This window comes from Pan paniscus, chromosome 10 (genome assembly GCF_029289425.2).
Source record: "Pan paniscus chromosome 10, NHGRI_mPanPan1-v2.0_pri, whole genome shotgun sequence".
NCBI lineage: Eukaryota > Metazoa > Chordata > Mammalia > Primates > Hominidae > Pan > Pan paniscus.
The window spans coordinates 111,346,492-111,364,448 of NC_073259.2; the positions used below are offsets into that span (position 1 = coordinate 111,346,492).

The 17,957-nt window shown below is 37.5% G+C and overlaps 1 protein-coding gene; it reads right to left on the reverse strand.

Moving 5' to 3' along the window:
- The window catches only part of C10H12orf42 (chromosome 10 C12orf42 homolog), a 457,931-nt gene that overhangs the window by 237,091 nt on the left and 202,883 nt on the right, over window positions 1–17,957 (reverse strand).

Genomic DNA, 17,957 nt, shown 5'->3' on the forward strand with positions numbered 1-17,957 from the left:
GCCACTGAGAGGAAAATGTGGACTTCCAACACTAAAATCTTTATCTCCGAAGTCCAAATGCTGAACTATCATCTACATGGAAAGGCCACTAACCCAACCTTGCTGGAGGGTGAGAGGGAGGTAGATTAGGAAGACTTCCTGGAAGAAGTGGCATCTAAACTGACAGTTGAAGTTTACATAGAAATAAAATGCTAATACTTCATACTTGAGTTGACTGTATGATTTTCTAACCAAGTAATCAGTCACTAAGATGATGTCTATTTGAAAGAGCAATTCTACATTTACGAGATTCTTTACCCAGAATTGCAAGAATCTTACTATTTGGAAAGAGAATTGAGATTATCTCTAAGTCTGAGAGAGGTAAAACGAAGACTCCAAGTGACTTTTCACCTAACCCACCCTTGTACTCCTTGTCTTTCTATATAAAATGAATAAGCATAAACATGGGAATTATAATTTTTCTTTTATGCTACTTTTGTATCATCCCGACGTGTTTTTGTTCTCTTTGAGATGGAGTCTCACTCTGTCACCCAGGCTGGAGTGCAGTGGTGTGGTCTCGGCTCACTGCCAGCTCCACCTCCTGGGTTCATGCCATTCTCCTGCCTCAGCCTCCCAAGTAGCTACAGGCGCCCACCACCACGCCTGGCTAATTTTTTGTATTTTTAGTAGAGATGGGGTTTCACCATGTTAGCCAGGATGGTCTTGATCTCCTGACCTCGTGATCTGCCCGGCTCAGCCTCCCAAAGTGCTGGGATTAGAGGCGTGAGCCACCGTGCCTGGCCTTTTAATATATATTTTTTAAGTGAGGGTCTCACTCTGTAGCCCAGGTTGGAGTGCAGTGGTGCAGTCATAGCTCACTGCAACTGCAAACTCCTGAGTACAATTGATCCTCCCATCTCAGCCTCCCAAGTCACTGGAATTACATGTGTGAGCCATTGTTTCCTGCTAGTGTGAAAAAAAAGCACACAACTAACTCAACTAGACTATGAAGAGAGAGAGAAAAGAGAAAGAAAGAAAAAGAAAGAAAGAAAGAAAGAAAAGAAGAAAGAAAGAAAGAAAGAAAGAAAGAGATCGATCCTAAAATTTCTTGATATTTCTTGAATTCTTAGATTTAGCCATGCCTCAATTATCCCCGTATTCTCGAGTTATATGAACCAATAAGCTTTCTTCTTTAGTTATGTTTATTAGAATTGCACTTCTGGTCATTTAAAATCAAGAGTCCTAAATGATGTAACGACTATTAAGGAGTCTCTGATTCTATAAGGTAATCAAGTTAAATTGGTGCCTGCATTAAACATTAACTTCAAAGAAAATCCTCAAATAAGAATAAATCTAAATAATAGAACAAATACATAAAGACCTTGTTGTCTTAAAAAGCAAGATGAGAGAGGAAGTGAAATGGGAGAAATGCCAAGAATATAGTCATGTGCTGCATAACAATATTTTGGTCAAAGACAGACTGCTTATATGATGAAGGTCCTCTAAGATTATAATGCTGTATTTTTACTGTGCCTTTTCTATGTTTAGATATGTTTAGATACAATACTTACCATTGTGTTGTAATTGCCTACAGTATTAAGTACAGTAAAATGCTGTACAGGTTTGTAAGCCAGGAGCAATAGGATATATCATATAGCCTAGCCTAGGTGTGTAGAAGGCTATACCATCTAGGTTTGTGTTAGTACACTCTGTGATGTTCACATGATAACAAAATTACCTAATGATGCATTTATCAGAACAGATCCCCATGATTAAGCAATACATGGCTATATGCTGTTATTATGGTGATTTGTACAATGAAAAAAAGAGATGAGGACTCTAGTTAAAGTATGTAAAGCAGAAGGTCAGCTTTAATTTGTCTTTAAGGTCAACACCTGCTATTGCAATGTAATGTGAGTGGCATTCTTGAGTCCTCTGTCCCAATTTTTGGTATTTTCCCATGAAAGAGTCACTTTGAGTTTTGAAAACCTTCGGATTTTTCAAGATTCATTTATCAAGAGACAAGAACTACCCAAGGTCTGGAGGATGGTAGCACCTCAACACAGCATTTTTCAAATTATTCCATAGAAACTACTGTCAGAGGCAAATGACACATGCACACACACACAAAGGGAAACCAGGAGGTTTAGCCTAACAGATCCTGGCCCAAATAGAAAATGTCTTTGAGGTCTTCTGTTTTATCTTTAAATGTCAAATGAATGTTTCATTCTATTTCATATTCTATTTTTTAATATAAAACAATTTTTAAATTGCCATCTGGAATTGTAAAAGCTCCCTAGCATTTTATCCTGTGCCTCTGCATGTCATCAGTATACCACGTAGGCATGGAGTAAGGTGCTGCCAGAGAACACCAAAGTCAGTGAATGGTATCTGTGAATCCATTTGTCCATTTCTACAATCACTGTCTTGGTCCAAGTTGCCATTATCACTTCTCTGGACCACAGTGCATGGCCTGTAGGCTGACTGCTTGTTTCTGCTTTAATCTACTCTCTGCTCTGTGTTCAGAGCCCATCCCACTGCTTAAAACCTTTTAGTGACTCTCCATTGCTATTAGAAGAAAATAAAAATCCTTAACAAGGTGTCAAGGCACTTGGGGTCTGGCCTCCACTAACTCATCCACCTCACCTCTTATCACAGTCCCTTCACTCCTTGTGTTCCAGACACACTAGCCTCCAGCATGCCAGCTCATTTTCCTCTCCAGAGTCTTGGACCAGCCAGCGCTCACATCTGAAATACTCTTCCACTTCCCATTTCCTTCCTTTGGGGCCTCTGACTAAGTCATTTTCTCCTATTATGCTTTCTGACAGCATCATCTATCTCCCACCCACTGGCACAAAGCTCCTTAAGGAGAAAGGCAATGTCTTTGTGCACCAATTTGTTCCTAGTGCCAAACTCCTTCCATGAAACATAGTAGCTGCTCAATAAATGTTTTGTAAATGATTGAATGGATGAATGAGCTAGTGAATAGCCTGTCTCCTTTCAGGTACAGAACAAGAAAAAATAGCTTGAACAATTTTCTGGGCAAACGCAATACATATTTTGTTCAAAGACCATTTTAATTATCACGAGAGGAAAAAATAGCATGAAAGCACTCTGTCAACTTCACTTAAGACATTGTTTAGGTACTTTTGGGATGAGAAAAAATTTTGAGTGGCAGAATCTTGTCAATACCTTGTGATAGAACTTATCCCAAGTTCTACTACACCTGAGTGTGACACCTGAGTGCTCCTAATTAGGGCTGTCTCGAAGAACATTACATAAGATGGCAAGGGCTTCTTTTATTTCTGAAATTTTAAACCTGCTATAGATATAAATATCGGGAGTTCTTATTTTTAGTACATTGTTTATATTTGGAAGCACAGAGAAAAGAATGTTTTGTTAACAAGTAGCATCCATTGATGATAATCCTTGTATTGACTTGGGACAAATTGTTGGGGAAGAAAAAGCAGAATGAACTGGAAAAGAAACACAGAGAAACATTCGATAATCATTCCACCAACCTTATAGAGCTCTACTTGTCACTTGGAGACACGAGGATGAGTGACTGACATTGTCGGCCCACAGGTAGCTCTCTGAGCCTGGTAGCAAAGACAAGTCATCATCAGAGAGTCACTAGGGCCTAGCAATACCCAGACCACAAGATAATTATTCTAAGACCAGGAATTTGGGGTGTTGGCAATATTTTACCCAAGGTTATTAAAAGACAAGGTAAGAAGTTTTGTTTATTACAGTATCGCTAATACCAAGAGCAATATTTTGAACATGGTAGGCCTTTGTTACATATTTGTTGAAGGAATAAATGAATTCATATCCAGGACACACTTCAGAGATACCTGGAAGGCGGCTCTATGAAAACTCATGGGTTTTCCCACAGAGCCACAATTGACTTTCGTGGGTCCTAAATCCTTTTGCTTTCGTGGGCCCCTACTGAAATGGTATAAAGACTACTATAATATAAGCTGGATTACACTCATTTTGTTTTTAATTTTAAAAGAAATTAAGACATTTTCATGGAGCCCTGGATAGTATAGTGGCTGCTAGGCTCTGTACCTATTGTGCCTAACACACAAGTGGGGCCTGGATTTCTCACTGTTCCCTAAGCAAATGATTCCCTTATCTAGGATCAATGCTCAAAGCAAGTAGTCCTCATAACAAAGCCCTGGCTTCTGGCTTAAATACACAGCAAAGGCAGAAGAACTCATGAACTAGAACATCAGTACATATGGAAAAGCCTCCTGGATACTGCTGTTTACTGACTTATGATCTACTTTGGAAGATACTTAGTTGTATAAGGATTGCTCTCTATATCATAGGCAATTAAAGAAGAATCATAGCTCCTGAAAACCTGAGCTATCAACAAAAATAATCATAATAAGTTATATTCATGAAGATCTACTCTGTGCTAAGCACTAAACTTGAAGCAATTCATATATCACTATTAACCTTCCTAAGGATCCAGCCAGGTAAGAATTATTTCCTCCATTTTACAGATTTGGAACTTGGATTAGGGCTTAGAGAGATTAAGGATCTAGCCTCTAAGGACTGGAATATACCTCTTTCTAGTTCCAAAGCTCACATTCTTTCCACTATGTCACCTTGCCATTAAATTATAAATATACACAAGTATAATAGAATACAAATAACTGTTTAATGATAAGGAAGAAGCCTTTGATAGAAGAATTACAAAAAGGAGAGTTATTTGAAAAAAAAGAATTATCAAAGCAAATTTCAGATCAGACTTCTAACACATCACTGGGAAGGTAATATGATAAATTATTTGAATAATATTGGATGTATAGTCTGATGCCAAATGACAGCAACTCCAAATAGCTGAAAAGCAGCTTCGTTGTATATGGTAACACACATCTTCATTGGAGAAGATTGTTTTAGTCCCCCAAAATAATTGACACAAACATTGAAGTAGATATAAATTTACTCACATTAAACTGAAAATATAACTCTGTGAAAGCAGGGATTTTTGTCTACTTAATGCTGAATTTTCAGTACTTAAAACAGTGCTAAACAGATAGTAGGCGCTCAATTAATATGTGCTGAAAAAAATAAATGAATGAGGCCAGGCACGGTGGCTCACGCCTGTAATCCCAGCACTTTGGGGCGGCCAAGGCAGGCGGATTGCAAGGTCAGAAGATCGGGACCATTCTTGCTAACATGGTGAAACATCTCTACTAAAAATACAAAAACAAAAAATCAGCTGGGTGTGGTGGCAGGCACCTGTAGTCCCAGCTACTGCGGAGGCTGAGGCAGGAGAATGGCATGAACCCGGGAGGCGGAGCTTGCAGTGAGCCGAGATTGCACCACTGCACTCCAGCCTGGGTGACAGAGCAAGACTCCATCTCAAAAAATAAATAAATAAATAAATAAATAAATAAATAAAATAAAAATAAATAAATAAATGAACAGAGTATTTTCACATGAAGAGGTAGCATAGAGTGGAGTTACTAGCACAATTGTTAGAAATAGATGCCCGTGTAGTCAGGCCTCAACTTAGCTATTTCTTATTTTAAGACAGTCATGAATTATATTTACACCCACTAAGTCTTGTTTTATTTTCATATATAAAATAATACCATAGTAACCGACTCAGACTTAATGTGAGGTATGTATCAACTGCTTAGCAGAGGGCCTAGCACATAGTAAATAATCAGTATACTTTAGCCATTATTATTATCATTATTACTATTATTGTTATTATTACTATTATTTTGCAATAGAGAGGAAAAATGTGTGTGGTGCTTTTTACAATCAAAATATCTCTCAACTTCTGGATATATTTGTCCCTCTTTTACAAGTTTTGACATAAACATAAAATGAAATGGATCATAGAATATGGAAGCAAATTGGAATAAGTTGATATATCCTAGGAATTAGCAAAAAGAAAGGATGGTCATGAATAATTGAAAGCACTCTGAACAGGAATGTGTTGGGTACAGTAAAGGGAGGTTGGTAAAGCTGGGAAAAGAGTAGAATCACACAACATCATATCTGCACTCCAGCCTGGACGATAGAGTGAGACTCCGTCTCAAAAAAAAAAAATGCTCATCATCACTGGCCATCAGAGAAATGCAAATCAAAACCACAATGAGATACCATCTCACACCAGTTAGAATGGCGATCATTAAAAAGTCAGGAAACAACAGGTGCTGGAGAGGATGTGGAGAAATAGGAACACTTTTACACTGTTGGTGGGACTGTAAACTAGTTCAACCATTGTGGAAGACAGTGTGGCGATTCCTCTGGGATCTAGAACTAGAAATATCATTTGACCCAGCCATCCCATTACTGGGTATATACCCAAAGGATTATAAATCATGCTGCTATAAAGACACATGCACATGTATGTTTATTGCAGCACTATTCACAATAGCAAAGACTTGGAACCAACCCAAATGTCTAACAATGATAGAATGGATTAAGAAAATGTGGCACATATACGCCATGGAATACTATGCAGCCATAAAAAATGAAGAGTTCATGTCCTTTGTAGGGACATGGATGAAGCTGGAAACCATCATTCTCAGCAAACTATCACAAGGACAAAAAACCAAACACCGCATGTTCTCACTCATAGGTGGGAATTGAACAATGAGAACACATGGACACAGGAAGGGGAACATCACACACCGGGGACTGTGGTGGGGTGGGGGGAGGGGGGAGGGATAGCATTAGGTGATATACCTAATGCTAAATGACGAGTTAATGGGTGCAGCACACCAACATGGCACATGTATACATATATAACAAAACTGCACGTTGTGCACATGTATGCTAAAACTTAAAGTATAATAATAAAAAAAACAAAAAAGTGCTCATAACCGCTATCCCATTACAAAAATCAGAAATTCTAAACCTACGCACACAAACACACACACACAGAGAGAGAGAGAGAGAGAGAGAGAGAGAGAGAGAGAAAGTTTGAGACCAACTTGTCACTGGAGTGATAGTTTTGTTACATTGCTTCTTCTGAAAGCCCAGAGCTGGAGCAAAGAGGAAGGAAACCTGAATGATGTCCCTGCTTTCTAATGGCCACTTGCCTCCCTATTTCAATGTTGTAAATGACCATCAAGCCTTCTCCTCCTTGATGACCAAACAGCGAAAATAATTTCTTTGAGAAGACTTTGTTCAACCTAATTTGTGAGTAAAATTTTCTAAGGGCAGCAGTGAAAGGCCCAAGATAATGAGGAAGTTTTCAAACTCGGGGAACTGATGAGATATTCTCCCAAATTTACCATACACCATTAATCAATTGTTACTAGGCAGAATCACAGAACCCAGATACAGGTCAATTGATCACACGACCCACAGCACTCCGAACTCCTGGTGTCCTGGTGCTTAAATTAAAGCATTAGGGATTTTGTAACTTAACAGAAGTTACAATCTCAGTTGATTTTTCATAACGAGAATTCAGTGCAAATTGTGTAGAGTCTGAGTAAAAGAAACAAAATCTAGGAGGTGTTGGTAAAGGAGGGGTAGGACTCACCAAAGAAATGGGATAAATTGATCATAGAGTTTACAAGAAAGAACCAAGTTAGAAATAAAATTACGTTTAGCACCTTACCTCATTTAATGTGTCCTTGTTTGAAAACTGCAAGCACTTTTACCTGTCACTTTTAATAAACATTTAAATATAATTTCACCCTTTTAAAATCCAAAACACAGATGTTATATTCCATCATTTTCCACAGAGCACAATATTTTTATTTTTTCAGATGCTCTGTAAACCACATCCCACTATGTTAGACTTGTAAAAGATTTTGCCCTTCATTCATGTCCCCTGATACTGCTTACATGGTAAGATGCTTTATTTATAAGTCAAAGTGTCTTCAGAAGGTTCTGAATGATGGATAAACATCTCAAAATCTCCTATAACTATTTTTTATTAGCAAAAAACCCAAATCCTGAACTCCCTATTTATTAGTTCATTCTTTGCCAGATTCTAGAAATTTTTAGTACTAAAGAATAATATAAACTTGAACAAAAAAAGTAAAATCACTCATTACAAGGAGCAGGGCTATTTTTAATTTCTTTTATAAACAATTTCCTCATATCTTGGTTCAGTCTGTTGTTTTTAGACATAATTGGAATAAGGTGTTGGGCAACAATCACATTTAATAGAAATACACAAAAGATCACTTGGAAAAACAAACTGAGCAGTGTTAAGGTTCTATTATCTTATTGCTTTAGATATAGAACAGGTAGTACTAATATATTACATATTTGGAAGCCCCAGTCTTAATGCCTGAAGAGAAGTCCTCTAATTTGTCAGATAAAAATTCTCCCACATTTATACCAAAGCAGAAAAATCTGTGTAGATCTAATTCATCATGACAAAACAAAGGGGCAAAATCATGTTATTTGGGATCTCTGATGTCCATTTTTGTTTTGGACCAAATATTTTCTAACTAATATTATCATTTTTTAAGTTCTGTGAGTCAAAGAGCATATCAGACAAAATACTTAGGAATATTTTTGGACAGAAAAGATACCAAAAGTTAAATCTTGCATGCATTTTGCAATTTTACTTTTAGGAATTCACATTATAAAAATAATTAGAGGAGCAGATAACAATTATACATAAAATATATTCATCAAATATTTTTCCTATAGTGACAATATTCACAAAAATTTTTCCTATAGTGAAATTTGCAAATAATTAAAATGTTCCAAAATAGCAAATTGGCTAATTAAATTATGCTACAATGATGCAATAAAAGATTCTATAGGTGTTTAAAATGCTAATGTAGATCACCGTTTGTTGATATTGCAAAGATGTCAACAGTTCATTGTGATGGGGGAAAAAACAGCTTATGGAACAAAGTGTGTAGTAAGAGCTCATTCTTGAACAAATAGTTCTATATGTGAATATGCTAAGAAAAATGTATGAAAGGATATGCTCCAAAATGTAAATAGTGGTTGTCATTGGGTTATTAAGCTATAGATAATTTCTGCTTTTTCTTAATGCCTTTTGGTAACTTCTTTTTTTCTCTTTCATTTTGTAAACAATGAGAAAACTATGCAAAAAGTGATTTTCATTTTGAGGGGGAAAAGGGGAAGGAAGGGGAAGGGAAAGCTTCCTGCACTAATGCCTGCCTCCCCATCTGGGTTAGTGACATGCATGCAGAGGGTCTAAAGAGAGAAGTGGAAGGAAAGCAAGAAGGACGGCTTCACCACACTAAATGAAAAGCAAACAATATGCATATCAGCATCCTAAGATGTACCACTCTGCTGGGAAAACCCAAGACAAAAGAATTATCAGACACAACAGTTCAAAGCATATTGCACCTGTCAAAACGTCTGTCATCTTCTATAGAAATGCACCATTCTAAGAGAGAAAAGGGAAACTTTAGCAAAGTCACTCAGGAATAACAGCTTACTTTGTCTCCTTCCTCTAGCCAACTCCTCCATCTGAAAGCCATTGAGCTCCATGCTAAAGATCGCCTGGAAGGACCAGACAATAGGAAGGTCTCTTTCATTGTCAAGGACAGTTATACTTTGAAGATGACGCTCAAAAGAGGTTAAAATGGGTCAACAAGCAATTGTTGGGCCTATGCAAGGACATGTGAAGAGAACATTGTTAAAGTCACACACACAAAAAATCTTGATCTCAAAGAATTCAACTTTAACCTAGAGGAGGTGTGGGAAGGAAGGAACTAACACACAATACTGATTTCTGATTTCATCCCAAAGAATTAAGGGGGGAGAGGACTTACCCCAAGAGGATTAATTAATGGACACTTTGGGGATGGTCTTTGCCATTCGAACGTCTGCCCACACATTATAGAAAGGTAAGTGCAATTTAGGGCAAAGTAAGAAAATGTGGTTTAAACAGAAAAAAGTGGTGTTAATTCCATGCACGCTATACATTTTTAAGAATTCTATTTTCTGGATGCACTTTAGAAAACGTGTAGAATGGACATACAAAGTGGAATAATGAATGCTAGAGACTCTAAAGGGTGGAAGGGTGGGAGGGGGGTGAGGGATGAAATACTGTCTATTGAGTTCAATGTACACTACTCGGGTGATGGATGTGCTAAAAGCCCAATCTTCACCACTATGCTATACATGCATGTAACACAACTACACTTGTACCCCTAAATTTATAAAATATTTTTTTTAAAAAAGAAAATATAATATTTAGTCATATGATTGGTAAATGGCTAGAGGTGGTTGGGTATATTTAAACAGCAAACTTTTGTGCAATTTCTTAGATATCCTGAGTAAAGAAAACTTAGAAGTCCATCTGAGAAATTCTGATACAGAGAAAAGGCGTATGGCAAATTCTGGTCAGCCTGCCTAGGCTTACAGTCCAGCTCTGCCTTGAAAAGACTGTGTGACTTTGGACAAGTAACCTCTTTATTCTGAGTTTCCCGTTGTGTAGAAGAGGATAACAACAATACACCATAGAGGTATTGGGAAAATTGAAGGAGATACCAAGGCGGGGGAATCCCAAAATTGGGCCTCAGCCCACAGCAGTTGTTGGCTTCATGCAGCAAAGAATTCAAGAACAAGCTGACAGAGTAGTGAAAGCAAAGCAAGTATGTTAGAGCAACAGAGCACAGGAAAATGACTGCTCCACAGACAGAGCAGGGCTACCCCACAGGCAGAGTAGCACTCACAGATAGCTGGCTAGCTATACTTAATAGCTACTTCTTAATCACATGCTAAATAAGGGGCAAATTATTCACAGATTTTCTAGAAAAGGAGTGGGGAGTTCCCAGACTTGAGGGTTCCTCCCCTTTTAAACCATATAAGGTAACTTCTGGCCATCTCCATGACATTTGTAAACTGTCATGGCACCAGTGGAAGTGTCTTTTACCATTTTACCATATTGTAATTAGCGTATAATGAGCAGTGAGAGCAACTAGAGGTTACCATCTTGGTTTTAGCTGGTTTTGGCTGGTTTCTTTACTGCATCCTGCTTTAACCAGATCTTGTTTTGATCGATGGGGTCATGACTGGTGCTTGGAAAACAAGTCCTGCTCATCTCCTACCACAGCACTGCATGCAAGAGAAAGGAAAACATATGTCCACACAAAAACTGGTACATGAGTGTTGATAGCAGCATTATTCATAATAGTCAAAAGGTGGACACAGCCCTAATGTCCATTAACCAATCAATGGATAAACAAAATGTGGTATGTCCATACAGTAGAATATTATTTGGCCATTAAAAAGAAGGAAGCACTGGCATGCAATATGATATGGATGAACCTTAAAGTCATGCTAAGTGAAAGAAGCCAGTCACAAAAGATCACATATTATATGATTTCATTCATATTAAATGTCCAGAATAGGGACATCTATAGAGACAAAGTAGAATAGTGGTTGCTTGGGGCTGGGTGTTGCAGAGGAAAGCAGGGTATCAGCTAAAGGGTACAGGGTTTCTATTCAAATTCACATACCTGTGAATATATGAAAAACTCATGAATTGTACACTTAAGATGGGTGAATTATATGATATATAAATATGTCTCAATAAAGCTGTCAAAATAAATAAATAAAAGTAACCAAGCAAGAATAATAATCAAATCTTTGTGGCTTAAAAACAAAAAAGAAGACCAAAAAGAAAGAAAGGAGGAAGGAAGCAGGGGTTCCACAATAAGGGAACCAGAATAGTGCCTAACATACAGTAAGGATGCAATCAACACCATCAGTATTACTTAGTTACTTTTATTGATTCTTAACAGCACTTGGTGATGTTACTATTCTTTTTGAGTAAATATGAATTATTTTGTATAGCTTTGAAAATGCTTTGGAAAAGAGTATTGCTAGGTATACTGACTAATAATAAGACTGAAATCTCCATTTTAATTTTAAAGTATTCATCTTTAAATATATTTTGAAATTCATGCATATATTCTGAAATCTAAAGAAAATATATCCCTAAATAGTCTATTAAAAAGGTAAACTTCAAAATGAAACGCAGCTTTTTCTCTTCTTTAAAGAGTTTTCCATTTAACTACATTAAAATAATTATGATTGACAAATATTTAAATGTTAGCAATTGACTAGCTATAGAGTCAAACATGAGAAAACTAGAAAAGGCCACTCACTCTGAAAAACACCATAGAATTCATTGAAGTGAATTCAATAAAAAATTTATTCATTCTTTAAAATCTCTTTAGGCTGTTTTCCAAAAGCCACACATACTATGCCCAAATTTTTTAAAAAGATGCCTTTTTTGACTATCAATTTCCAAAATCTCAAACAATTCAAAAAGAAAATAAATAAGATTAATTCCCTTCCCTTTCAGGAACCCATCTCTGGTCTCCTCTTTCTCTCCTCCATGAATCAACATATATCTGCAGGTATATTTCACTTTATAAGGTAAATCCCCATGTCTTTTGCCTTACTCAGAGATGGATTTATTAAAAAAACAAATAAAATGAGCTGAAGGGTCCTTTGTTTGTAAGGACCGTTTCCTCTACCTAACTATGTTTATAATGTTGTATTCTATTCCTGAAAGAGCTCCCCTCAAAATGTATAAGCTTCAGGTACCACGAAAGTTGATCAGTCCCTGGTTGCTACTTCCATTTTATCCACTATTTTGTCCCTTCAAATCCTCCACACTCCAAAATCAAGTTCAAATTCTTCTACAGGAAGCCTTCAATGATTATTCCCACCAGAACTGATCTCTCCCTTCTCTAACTTTCTACTGCACTTACTCACTTTAAAACTTCAAAATCCTTTTTTCAAAACCCTCCAGGCTGGTTGAGTTCAGAATTTAGGATTTTTTCTATATTATGGCTGTAAGCTACATATTATGGAATGGTGCATAAATCACGTGTTGTTTAACACTTTCCATGGGGGTCCAAGGCAGAACCATATCATCAAATATATTACTACGTCTTCATTGAAATACAGGAGTATTCCCCAGAGTGAGAATACTCATGTGTTCAGTTTGGCTCATAATTGACAGAAAAATGAACTTTTAAAATTTCAGAGATTTTGGGTCTCACAACTGTGGCTAAAGGATTATCATCAAAGGACCTAAATATCATTGTGTCATTATTTCATGTTTCACTATCTAGGTCTCACTGAATTAAAATGGCTCTTCACTATTCTGTCTCCAGTACAACACATTCAGCACATAGCAGATGTTCAGTAAATATTTTAGAATGAATAAGTGAAAGAACTAAGCCTTGCACTAGGTTGAACTAGTCAAGGAAGAAGACTGTGTCCTTTTTAGTAGACAACCCCAGCACCAAGGCCAGTGCCTTGTACATGGTGTGTACAATAACTACTGGTTGAGTTGAATCAAATTTCTCAGATCTCTTGCAGAGTACCTAGGATGGTAAGGACCCAATTACTGCTTCATGATCTCAATATCTGTCAATATCACTGACTTACAAAATTGGATTGATTCCCATAGAGGAGGGAAAACACAGAGCATGGGAGTATGGAGGAAGCAGTAGTGGGAAGCCTAAACATGGCAGAAAAAAAAAAGAAAGAAAGAAGAAAAAGAAAGAAAGAAAGAGAGAAAGGAGAGAGAGAGAGAAAGAAAGAAAGAAAGAAGAAAGAAAGAAGCAAGCAAGCAAGCAAGCAAGCAAGCAAGCAAGCAAGCAAGCAAGCAAGAAAGAAAGGAAGAAAGAGAAAGAAGGAAGGGAGGAAGGAAGGAAGAAAGAAAGAAAAAGAAAGAAAGAAAGAAGAAAGAAGCAAGCAAGCAAGAAAGAAAGAAAGAGAAAGAAGGAAGGAAGGAAGGAAGAAAAGAAAGAAAGAAAGAAAAAGAAAAAACCTTGTGAAAAAGGATGGATGCAGAGAATTATATTTCACAAAGATCTTGGACTGTGCAAGAGGGACCCCATACACCTTAAGAATTCTGCAGCATTTTTCTTAAGTTCAGGAATACATGTGCAGGCTTGTTACATAGGTAAACTTGTGTCATGGAGGTTTGTTGTACAGATTATGTCATAACCCAGGTATTAGGCATAATAGTACCCATTAGTTATTTTTCCTGATCCTCTCCCTCCTCCCATCCTTCACCCTCCACCCTCCAAAAGGCCCCAGTGTGTGTTGTTTCCCTTCATGTGTCCATGTGTTCTCATAATTTAGCTCCCACTTATGACTGAGAACATGGGGTATTTGGTTTTCTGTTCCAGTGTTAGTTTGCTAAGGATAATGGCCTCCAGCTCCATCCATGTTCCTGCAAAGGACATAATCTCATTCTTTTTTATGGCTATGTATTACTCCATAGTAAAGGGTTAGAGCATTCTTCTTGAGGTTGAGTCTTCTCTTGACAACAACCTCTTTCCTGTGTCCCTGTGTGACTACAAATCCTCAACATCACATTTGTAGTTACAAAAACATTACTTCATCCCTTCCTTTGTCTGGGTAGTTTTAGAGTCTTTTATAGAGAGCTGAACTAAAAGATCACATTTGGAGGATACCATGTGGCATCCTGTACCCCAATCTGAACTTTTCTAAATTGGAGGTTCTTCATGGAATAGTTTGTAAATTCATCAACTGCATACATTGTTTTTTTTTAAACATATAACTTGCTTTGAATAAGACATTGTACTGTAATCTTTGCGAGCATGAGTGATGGAGGCAGTCATTGGCCAAATTGCTTTGTCTCCCTGTGTTTCACTTTCCTCATTGGTAAATGGGATAATACTACTGACCTCACAGTTATGGAATGAAGGTAAAGGATATAGTATATAAAAACTTCTTAGAGAGGAACATGATGACACAGTCAGCAGAAATTGTGCTCAATGTCAGTGTAAGGCAGTTAGATCTATAACCTCTTATATCAGCCCTGCATAAATAACGATAATATATGTACTAATTATTGCTGATATTAGTCATAAAATAATGATTTGAATTTGGATACCACTCTTACTTTTCAAAATGCTTTCATTTTATAGCAAATTTCGTCCCCAAGTTATCCTTTGCAGTAAACAAAACATGTAATCCCAATTTCTAAAAAAATTTTTTTAAATTATACTTTAAGTTCTAGGGTACATGCGCACAACGTGCAGGTTTGTTACATATGTATACATGTGCCATGTTGGTATGCTGCACCCATTAACCCGTCATTTACATTAGGTATATCTCCCAATGCTATCCCTCCCCCCTCCCCCACCCCACAACAGGCCCCAGTGTGTGATGTTCCGCTTCCTGTGTCCAAGTGTTCTCATTGTTCAATTCCCACCTATGAGTGAGAACAGGCGGTGTTTGGTTTTTTGTCCTTGTGATAGTTTGCTGAGAATGATGGTTTCCAGCTTCATCCATGTCCCTACAAAGGACATGAACTCTTCATTTTTTATGGCTGCATAGTATTCCATAGTGTATATATGCCACATTTTCTTAATTCAGTCTATCATTGATAGACATTTGGGTTGGTTCCAAGTCTTTGCTATTGTGAATACTGCCACAATACACATACGTGTGCATGTGTCTTTATAGCAGCATGATTTATAGTCCTTTGGGTATATACCCAGTAATGAGATGGCTGGGTCAAATGGTATTTCTAGTTCTAGATCCCTGAGGAATTGCCACACTGTCTTCCACAATGGTTGAACTAGTTTACAGTCCCACCAACAGTGTAAAAGTGTTCCTATTTCTCCATATTCTCTCCAGCACCTGTTGTTTCCTGACTTTTTAATGATCGTCATTCTAACTGGTGTGAGATGGTATCTCATTGTGGTTTTGATTTGCATTTCTCTGATGGCCAGTGATGATGAGCATTTTTTCACGTGTCTTTTGGCTGCCTAAATGTCTTCTTTTGAGAAGTGTCTGTTCATATCCTTCACTCACTTGTTGATGGGGTTGTTTTTTTCTTGTAAATTTGTTTGAGTTCTTTGTAGATTCTGGCTATTAGCCCTTTGTCAGATGAGTAGATTGCAAAAAATTTTATCCCATTCTGTAGGTTGCCTGTTCACTCTGATGGTAGTTTCTTTTGCTATGCAGAAGCTCTTTAGTTTAATTAGATCCCATTTGTCAATTTTGGCTTTTGTTGCCATTGCTTTTGGTGTTTTAGACATGAAGTCCTTGCCCATGCCTATGTCCTGAATGGTATTGCCTAGGTTTTCTTCTAGGGTTTTTATGGTTTTAGGTCTAACATTTAAGACTTTAATCCATCTTGAATTAATTTTTGTATAAGGTGTAAGGAAGGGATCCAGTTTCAGCTTTCTACATATGGCTAGCCAGTTTTCCCAGCACCATTTGTTAAATAGGGAATCCTTACCCCATTTCTTGTTTTTGTCAGGTTTGCCAAAGATCAGATGGCTGTAGATGTGTGGTATTATTTCTGAGGGCTCTGTTCTGTTCCATTGGTCTATATCCCTGTTTTGGTACCAGTACCATGCTGTTTTGGTTACTGTAGCCTTGTAGTATAGTTTGAAGTCAGGTAGCATGATGCCTTCAGCTTTGTTCTTTTGGCTTAGTATTGACTTGGCAATGCGAGCTCTTTTTTGGTTCCATATGAACTTTAAAGTAACATACACCCTTCCAAGACTAAACCAGGAAGAAGTTGAATCTCTGAATAGACCAATAACAGGATCTGAAATTGAGGCAATAATTAATAGCCTACCAACCAAAAAAAAAGTCCAGACCAGATGGATTCACAGCCGAATTCTACCAGAGGTACAAAGAGGAGCTGGTACCATTCCTTCTGAAACTATTCCAATCAATAGAAAAAGAGGGAATCCTCCCTAATTCATTTTATGAGGCCAGCATCATCCTGATACCAAAGCCTGGCAGAGACACAACAAAAAAAGAGAATTTTAGACCAATATCCCTGATGAGCATCGATGCAAAAATCCTCAATAAAATACTGGCAAACTGAATCCAGCAGCACATCAAAAAGCTTATCCACCAAGATCAAGTGGGCTTCATCCCTGGGATGCAAGGCTGGTTCAACATACGCAAATCAATAAATGTAATCCAGCATATAAACAGAACCAAAGACAAAAACCACATGATTATTTCAATAGATGCAGAAAAGGCCTGTGACAAAATTCAACAACCCTTCAAGCTAAAAACTCTCAATAACTTAGGTATTGATAGGACATATCTCAAAATAATAAGAGCTATTTATGACAAACCCACAGCCAATATCATACTGAATGGTCAAAAACTGGAAGCATTCCCTTTGAAAATTGGCACAAAACAGGGATGCCCTCTCTCACCACTCCTATTCAACACAGTGTTGGAAGTTCTGGCCAGGGCAATCAGGCAGGAGAAAGAAATAAAGGGTATTCAATTAGGAAAAGAGGAAGTCAAATTGTCCCTGTTTGCAGATGACATGATTGTGTATCTGGAAAACCCCATTGTCTCAGCCCAAAATCTCCTTAAGCTGATAAGCAACTTCAGCAAAGTCTCAGGATACAAAACCAATGTGCAAAAATCACAAGCATTCCTATACACCAATAACAGACAAACAGAGAGCCAAATCATGAGTGAACTCCCATTCGCAATTGCTTCAAAGAGAACAAAATACCTAGGAATCCACCTTACAAGGGATGTGAAGGACCTCTTCAAGGAGAACTACAAACCACTGTTCAACGAAATAAAAGAGGATACAAACAAATGGAAGAACATTCCATGCTCATGGATAGGAAGAATCAATATCGTGAAAATGGCCATACTGCCCAAGGTAATTTATAGATTCAATGCCACCCCCATCAAGCTACCAATGACTTTCTTCACAGAATTGGAAAAAACTACTGTAATCCCAATTTAACAGCGAAGACACTCTGGCCAAGTGGTAGGAGTGACGCTGAGTTCAGGTCACCTTTATAGGAATGCACCCTTGGCTCTTGAGATCTGGGTCAGCCCCAGTACCTTAGCTTTTTCCTTAATCCTCCCTCTACAACATCCCATGTCTTTCACAAGTCTGATTTTGGTCAGTTCCAATAATCTTAAAAGTGCTGCCATCTTTCATAAACCTCAAAACAACCTTTCCTTCCCTTATTTTCTGAGCCTTCAGGGATAATGTT